At 36.9% G+C, this 7335-nt stretch overlaps 1 protein-coding gene across 1 annotated transcript in view; it reads left to right on the top strand.

Moving 5' to 3' along the window:
* Positions 1-1666: 1666 nt before the first annotated feature.
* Positions 1667-7335, top strand: part of LOC114339015 (uncharacterized) — a 77071-nt gene continuing 71402 nt past the window's right edge. The window contains exon 1 of the mRNA XM_028289642.2: positions 1667-1843. The gene's annotated coding sequence lies outside the window, so the exon portion shown is untranslated. The remainder of the gene's footprint in view (positions 1844-7335) is intronic.

The following is a 7335-nucleotide window of genomic DNA, read 5'->3' as shown; positions in this document are numbered from 1 at the left end:
TAGAAATCAAGTTTAAGTGTTAGTATTTTTATAAAGATTTTCATAGAGAGTTTGATTTGTTTATTTTATTTATTTTGTTTGTACATACACATGTACTAAGTGGCTGACAGGTCTATAATTTTCTAATTTAGGATTATCACCTTTTTGTTATCAGACTATCACAGCCTTTTTCCAGTGTTTTGGAATCGAACCTTCCTGTACGTATTTACAACAGTTCGCTTACTGATTTTTGTATTATTTCTCCTTATGCTTTTACTGCCTCAATAACGAGTCCATCACCAGGCGGTCGATGGTTCTTCATTTCCTTTAAGGCTGCTTCTATTTCTAATGCTGTAATGGCTAAAATTATTCCAGTTCCCTAATTAATGAGAGTCCTTTCTCGTGTCGGGAAATTCTCTTGTGGTCTTTAGAATTTTTGCTAATATAGAGGTCTTTACAAAGTTCTCTAATTATTTTCAGAAGGTCATGTCTACCTTTTGTTAGCTTTCTGTATTTGTCTCTCGGCGTGTATATTTGTTTTTTACTTTGTGTGAATTCTCTTTTTATTATCTTTAAACATTTGCTCTCTTCTACTGTTTGAGTAATTACATTAGTATTATACCTTCTTAGATCTTTTTCAATTTCTATTAAAATTCTTCTAGTTAGTTTTCTATAGTATCTTTTTTTCTAGCTTAGATTTCGTCGTATTTCCATTCGAGCTTTCGTATCTTTGCTAATATTTTCGTTTGTGATATAATTTTTCGTGCAAAATTTAAGTTGTGCATTTTTATGTCTATTTTTAATTTATTGTGATCGTCTTTACCTAGCTTTTTGGGACTATTACTCTATAAAGGTTCGGCTATATTTTTTTATAAAGGTAGGTATGCTTTTGGCTATTTTGACTATGCGTTTTCAACTGCTTATCATCTTTGCTCTTTCTTTTTGTACGTTTATCATTACTCTGGTTCTTACTGGTTTATGATCCCTTCCTACTGATATTGAGTACATTTATATCTTGAACTAAGTATGTGTTTTTTGTATGTTATTACGTAATCATATTCGCTTTTAGTTCTTCCATCTAGACTAACACACGTCCATTTCCTATTCTGTTTCTTCTTAAAAAATTTTGTTTATTGCATATAGTTTGTGTTGAAAGTTCCTCCTCTTTTATTTCTTACTCCGATTCCAAAATCTCCGATTACCACTCCTTGTTCTTACATTTTTTTCGAATTTGCCGTTAAAATCAAGTTATCGGATTATATTGGGCAGGTTCCTACATCTTTGCTCTTTCAATTTCCTCTTAGAATGCTTCAACAAGTTCATCTTCGTAATTGCTGGTGAGAGCGGATACCTAGATTATTTTCAAGTCGTATCTCTTTTTCAGTCATATTATTTGGCAAATAACTAAGAAGAAATAAATAATAAAACATTATTTTGGCATAAATTTACAAAAATTATTGAGTGGGGTTCACCTGCTCTCCGCTAGAGTCTATGGAGGTTAAAGAAGCCTATTAAAATTTTGAGCTGACTAGTATTTGCTTTCCGTAGTACTTCAGCCCAACAGGCCCAATATAGATTTTGCCATGTACGTGTTCGGAGAATTGACCATTACAATCCATTTTTTTTTTAAATTATAATCACCCGGACTATTTCGAAGGTAGGGACGCTTAAACGTCTTGTTATTTGATTTAGTTGATACCATAATCTTATGGTGTTCGGCGTTCATTGTAAACGGTGAGTTCTGCGACTGAATATTGCGGTCACGGTAAGATTACCGCCACATTCAATTCACTATTTTTGTGTTTTAAAGTGTGCTTCGTATCCTGATTGGAAGTAACTGATATAGGATAGTTCAAAGACAAAAGTAAGTTTTTTTGTAAACAATACATAATATTTATTACTTATATTAAATCAATATAGAAAAATAAAATTATAAAAGAAAATAATAGTTATATTATATTTTTTTGGGAATTTAATCAATAGACAATCACAAAAAAACAACCTCACAAACATGCAATATTTGATACAAATAAAGTGGGTTTTCCAAAAAAATATAGAATATTCAGTCTAATATATGCCATGAGAACATTATTTCAAAACCCTTTTGTTATTGTCACTTCTGTAAAACATTTGTTAGAATGTTTTTTAAAGTATGCACAATTTGAAATTATTGTTTATATTTTATGTTATACCTAAAATACTTACTTGATCGATTTTGTTTGATTTACTGATTCTTATAAAATATTCTTAATAGCTTTACCACAGGCAGCGATCATAGAATGGTAAGAGCCAAACTAAAATTAGACTTAATAACAGAAAGATCCAAAATGATTAGGAAGAAAGCCAACCCAATATGGATTGACCCAACGAATTTAAATGAATACCAAGGCAATATCAATAAAATCCTACAACAAAATGAATGCATGAATAATGTAGATGCCCTAAACGAAAATATCGTAGAAGCTATTCGAGAGGCTCAAGTAAAATGCTGTCCTAAAAGAAGCCAAGACGAAAAAATAACCATTGAAACAAAGCAACTAATGGAAACTAGAAGAAAAATCAAAGAAAACGAAAGCACTGACGAAGAAGAACTGCGAAAAATAAACAAAGAAGTATCAAAAGCTATAAGGAAAGATTTAAGGAAATTTAAGAATGAAAAAGTCCAGCGGACTATAGAAGAGAATAAAAGTCTGAAAGTCCTGAGAAGGCGGCTAAACAATGGAAAATGCGAAATACACAAACTAAAGAACAAAGAAGGAGTCCCCACATCAAATAGAGAAGAACTACTACACATAGTTGAAGACTTCTATCAAGAACTATATACAAGCCAAAGAGAAGACCAAAAGAATTTAGAAGCCGCTGCATCACGCAAAGTTATCAACCAGGGTTCAGAGCTCATGCCAGAGATCACACTAAGCGAAATCCAGGACGCAATGAAAAGGATGAAAAACAACAAAGCGCCAGGAGAAGATGGAGTCGTAATAGAAGCTATAAAGATGGGTGGACGTGTCCTTCTCAACCAAATAAAAATTTTGTTTAACCTTTGTCTAACAGATTGTTGCATACCGGAAACATGGAACAATGCAGTAACAATTTTACTACACAAGAAAGGAGACAAGGCGCACCTAGAAAACTATAGACCAATCAGCTTATTGAACCACATCTATAAAATGTATACCCGAATAATTACGACAAGACTAGAAAAAAAGTTAGATTTCTACCAACCCCGAGAACAAGCTGGATTCCGCTCAAAATTCGGAACGAACGATCACCTACAAACAGTAAAAACCTTAATAGAAAAGTCGATAGAATATAACAAACCACTGGTACTTATCTTCGTAGACTTTCACAAAGCCTTCGACACTGTGGAATTAGACAGCATTATAACTGCTCTGAACAATAGTAGAATAGATTACCGGTTTACAAAGTTAGTGCAAACATTATACCAAAACGCCACAATGCGTGTAAAACTACATGATACTACCAGAGAAATTCATATCAAGCGAGGTGTGAGACAGGGCGACACTCTCTCACCTAAATTATTTATAGCGGTCCTCGAATACGCCTTTAAAATGCTAAAGTGGGAAAATAGAGGAATAAAGATAGATGGAGAAATGCTCAATCATCTGCGTTTTGCCGACGATATAGTACTTATTACCGAAGATCTGGGTGAAGCACAACAAATGCTACTAGAATTAGAAAACGTGTCTTCAACAATAGGTCTAAAAATGAACATCAGTAAGACCAAATTTATGACAAATTTAGTTCCCAGCGAACACCTAACCATCCAAAATCAAGTGGTAGAATTGACAGAAAAGTACATATATCTCGGTCATGAAGTCAGAATAGGCAAGGACAATCAGACCTGCGAATTTCAACGACGAATAACACTTGCTTGGGCGGCGTATGGATCACTAAGAGACATCTTTAAGAGCAACATCCCGACAGCTATGAAACGGAAGACATTTGACCAATGCGTTCTTCCTATTATGACATACGGAGCAGAAACTCTCACGCTCACAAAAACAACAGCACTAAAAATGCGAGTGGCACAAAGGCGCATGGAAAGATCGATTCTCGGCGTGACAAAAAAAGACAAAATAAGGAACCAAGACTTAAGGAAAAGAACAGGTATCACTGATGTCGTTGAACGTATAGCCAAGCTGAAATGGAATTGGGCAGGTCACATAGCGCGACTGAAAGACTCACGATGGACCAGAAAACTAATTGACTGGCGCCCAAGAGAAGACAAACGCAGCAGAGGACGACCACCAACACGCTGGATGGACGACATTAAACGAATATCCAAGAAATGGCAACAAGAAGCACAGAACCGTGAAGAGTGGCGAAGAATGGGAGAGACCTATGTCCAGCAGTGGACAGAAGAGGTTGTATGATGATATGATGATGATAAAATATTCTCTTTCGCCATATAAATTTGACCAAACCACCCAAGATTTCAAACTAAAAATAAACGTTACACTTTTTAATCTTACATAGAAATTTACTATTTTTATTAGGAATAAATCACAATTCTCTATTAAAATATATTTATTTTGGTGTTTGGATTTCCACCTCGGAAATAAAAATAGTATATATATTTTATTAAGATGCTCTCCAAGAAAATAACTTTAGAATAATTTTATTTTTTTTAATTTCAGTTGGAATTTAGTTTACTCGTTGGGGTTGAGAAAGAATTCTCTACATTTCTTTTTAAAATTGGACATTTTATTTTTTCCATGTTTTAGTTATTAAAAGTGTATTTTCAATGACTTGGGTCTTTAAAATTCCAGTAGGATATGAAAATAAGGATGTAAAGGTAAAGGTATATCAAAAGGTTATTTATTGCTTTGGCGTAGACCTCCAAGCTCTAGCTCTTAAAATTATATTCCTAAATCATACAATCCAAAGTATTTTAACAACAAAACATCTTAGAATCTACAAAATTACAAAATATTTTATTATATTTTCACATAATACACAGTTCAGAGTTCTTAAAGAATGAGATATTGCTATTAGCCCAGTAAATGAACGGGAAATTCGGCGATACCGTGTAATTTTCAGGGGCAACTCCGAATTGCATGAAAATTTGGATTTAGGTTCTACTTAACCTCCAGTTCAAAGAACTACGTTTTCAGACGGTTTTTCGCAAATAACTCAAAAAGTAAATATTTTATCGAAAAAAATGTCCTTAGCAAAAGTGTAGCTTAAAAAAATCACAAAAAAATGGTGTATCAGTAAAGTACTACTTACTTACTTACTAGCCAACGCCCACCCTTGGCATGTTAGCCATTTGGCGGCGCGCTGACCAGTATAGACGAGCCGTTTCTCGTAGGCGATCTTCATCCTTCTCGGGTGGGTCTGTTATCAGGGCTGGGCACTCTGGGAGGTGAGCAGCATCCATCTGGGGCTGATTACATAGTGGACAGTTGTCATTTTCACGGACGCCGATGCGATGTAGATGGGAGGCCAGGTAGTCATGCCCCGTAGTTGTTCTGAACGCGGCTACACTGATGGGTCTCGGCAAGTTGTGAGGGAATGGTGACTCTATTAGGTGGGCCCAAGATTTTCCAGCACCGGCTTGTATTTGCTGGTCTTTTATCTTTGCTTTGATTCCTCTTTTAATGGTGGACTTTGCTGATGTGTACGATTGGAAGCTAGGGGGCTGTGGAAGAGTAGTGCCTTCTTTTGCAAGTTCATCCGCCGCTTCATTCCCTTCAACACCGACATGACTAGGGATCCATTGTAAAGTAATCAGCCACCCTTTTTCCAGCAAGTTCGATAGTTGGACGCGGCAAGATATTGTTTGGGCACAGTCGGTATATCGATTTGTCGACAGGGCGAGGATTGCGGCTTGGCAGTCGATGAAGAAGGCAACTTTTTGGGGGTGTTGGAGATTCTCGAGACTTTTAGCGGCTTCGTGTATAGCAGCAATTTCGCCATCATAGTTGGTGAGAGGGGCACCCACAGCTATGGAGCCTTTGGAGAACGTTGAGACATATCCTGCTCCTGTTCTTCCCGAGTCCGGCATCGAGGAGCCATCGCAGTAGATGTGGAGCCACTCATGCGCTGGGTAATTGGTGTGTATTGTCTCTAGGGCGGCTTTCCTTAGGACAATGTCTGACGATAAGTGCTTCGGGTCGTTATGGTTTTCAAGACGCAATTCTGTGTTTGGTAGACAGCGGGCGAGTGTAGTTTGCGCTGGGAAGGGGGCGGCTTTCGACAGGTCAATGTGGTATTTTTCCATGATTTGATTTGCTACTGTAAGCGGAGTGGTTTGTGTTTTAAGACGTGAGGCTGCTTGTCTATATTCGTCCCATTTTTGTGGAAGTATTCGTCTTTGCCTTTCCCAGAAGGTTAACGCGTGTTGCTCTCTGCGGCATTGTATTGGTTCAATACCGGTCTGGGCTTCCATTGATGTAATCGGTGTTGATTTTGGAGCACCGGTGATGACGCGAAGGGCAGTGTTCTGGGCGACTTCAAGCTTGGAGGTGGTGTTTGTACTCGCAGTTATTGTAGCTTCACTCCCATATTCTAGTATCGGCCGGACATAGGTTTTGTATGTTGCTACCAAGACATCTTGCGTGGCGCCCCATTTTGTTGCTGTGAGACGTTTGAGCAGTCGACATCTCTTTGTGGCTTTCTCTGCAATGTCGTCGATTTGAGGTTTCCACGTCATTTTCTTATCTATGTACACCCCCAGGTATTTTGTTACATCCTCTCTTTCCAGGTCGAGTCCTTTGTATGTCAGCTTGACAGCAGTCTGCTTTGTTGAAAGGGTAAGTACTTGATATACGGTTTTGGTTGTACTGACAGTTAGGCAGTTTTTATCCGCCCATTTTTCTAGATTTTTGAGAGCCTGGTTCATTACTCCCTCGAGCGCTTTCAGACTGCTACTTGATGCCCATATTAGGAGGTCATCGGCATACAGGAGGGCATCAACACCAGGTGTCTTTCTAATCATTGCGAGCACAGTGAAGTTGCGTGTATCAGTAAAGTCTATCAATCAAATAAAAACAAAGTTGTAGCTCATGAAAAATACATTCTTATTCGTCTAATTCAAAATCGAATATTTCAAGGTGAAATCACCGAAAACTTAAGCACTTTTCGGGAAAAACCCATTTAAACTTATTTAAAGTGTTTATAAAAAGCTTTGTTTTAATTGTTAACAAAAGTATTAGCATTAAAAATAAGCGAGTTACGCTCAAAATAAAGTTGGCGCTCTTTCTTTTTGTAAAAAATCATGAAAATCTCGCCGTGTTTAGCTCCCCAAATGAAATTAATCGCTACCGCTTTACAAACAATTTACTTACCTATATTTTTTTATATGATCTGTCAGTCTCACCGGTTAAAAGT

Source organism: Diabrotica virgifera, chromosome 5 (assembly GCF_917563875.1).
Source record: "Diabrotica virgifera virgifera chromosome 5, PGI_DIABVI_V3a".
Taxonomy (NCBI): domain Eukaryota; kingdom Metazoa; phylum Arthropoda; class Insecta; order Coleoptera; family Chrysomelidae; genus Diabrotica; species Diabrotica virgifera.
Note: the sequence above shows the minus strand (reverse complement) of the source record. Positions and strands in the feature narration are given on the sequence as shown.